Genomic DNA, 1,548 nt, shown 5'->3' on the forward strand with positions numbered 1-1,548 from the left:
ACTACTTGCGATACAAGTGTTGTCTTGCACATGTCCCTTCTCTTACTCCTCACAGTAATTCAATATAACTGCGGGAAGTAAACTGAATTTAGCTTGTGAACACGACACTGGTGTACTGGAAATAGTTGAATACACAGCGTTCTCAAGGACGTATTTATTTCAATTCTGTTAGTCAGTCTCCTCCTTCTGCCTCTCTTTGTATATCTCCTCCTCCCCATTCTCTCTGTTCATCTACTCCATCCCCTATCATCTGCCCATACACTCTTGCCTCTCTAATTGTCCATCTGCTACTCACCCTCTCGACATCCATCTCCTCCTACGCTCTCTGTACATCTACTCATCTTTCCTGTATATGTCCATATATGTTGTATATGATATAACATTGTAGGTATATTCAGCAACATATGTTGATACTGTCTGCTAAATGTGTTGCGAATAAAGGTAGTATCAAAAAACTAAACTAAACTAAACTCCTCTCGAACAGGCCACGAAGGCTCAACGGTACCGACCGGCCGCTGTCAGTTTCCGAGACCGGAGCTGCTACTTCTCAATCAAGTATTTCGTCAGTTTGCCTCACAAGGCGTGAGCGCGCCCCGCTTGCCAACAGCGCTCGGCAGACCGGATGGTCACCCATCCAAGTACTAGCCCAGCCAGACAACGCTTAATTTCGGTGATCTGACGGGAACCGGTGTTACCACTGCGGCAAGGCCGTTGACAAAAATTACTAAACAATGACTTTAAAATTTACATTGAGTTCCCCAAAAATACACACACACACGTACGCACACACGCGCGTGCAGACACACACACACGCACATTTAAAAATATTCGCAATTTTTAGAAAAACAAGACAGGTTTGTTGTTACTCAGTGCAAGTTGGATACAGACATCGCCAAAATAATAGAGACTATTCTGCATATGGCGCTACTACCTGCTTGTGTGACCTGGCAAGTAAAAAGACCTTCAACAAAGTTCAACAAATAATCAAATTACGATGTGGGGCGAACAAACGTACATACGTTATTATAATAAGTATGAATATCTGTTTTCATCGATCTGGTTTTGATGAAACACCGCATGTAATGTGCCCCTAGCTACGCTGAATTTACCAGTGAAAACACCTTAAAAACCTGTCTAGTAGTTTTTGACACTAGTGCGTTCACACTGACAGACAAAGAAGGTCGAGTAAAATTTAAATGAAAATGTACTTTTTCTTCGTGATCTAAGTTTTGATGAACTAAAGTTTATACGGCGCCCCAAGCTACACTCAAATTACCTGCTAAAACCCTATATAAATTCGTCTAATAATTTTAGAGATCAGCGTGCTCAAAGACAAACAGACAGACACGATGGTCTTGTAAATTTGTGATTATTAAATGTAGTACCTTCATAGGAACAGCGTCAGAATGACAGATGCACCATGACAATGCTAACTGGCCCAAAGGCAGCTTGGAAGTCGTAGTATTATGAAAATAATTCATAAAGAAACGTCAAATTACCCCGCATTTTTGTTATATTACAACAAACATTTAGTGAATCTTTTCACAT

The 1,548-nt window shown here is 40.9% G+C and overlaps 1 pseudogene; it reads right to left on the minus strand.

The window, feature by feature from the left end:
• Window positions 1–598: 598 nt before the first annotated feature.
• On the minus strand, window positions 599–716 carry LOC126191854 (5S ribosomal RNA; annotated as a pseudogene).
• Window positions 717–1,548: the final 832 nt, after the last annotated feature.

Source organism: Schistocerca nitens, chromosome 6 (genome assembly GCF_023898315.1).
Source record: "Schistocerca nitens isolate TAMUIC-IGC-003100 chromosome 6, iqSchNite1.1, whole genome shotgun sequence".
NCBI lineage: Eukaryota > Metazoa > Arthropoda > Insecta > Orthoptera > Acrididae > Schistocerca > Schistocerca nitens.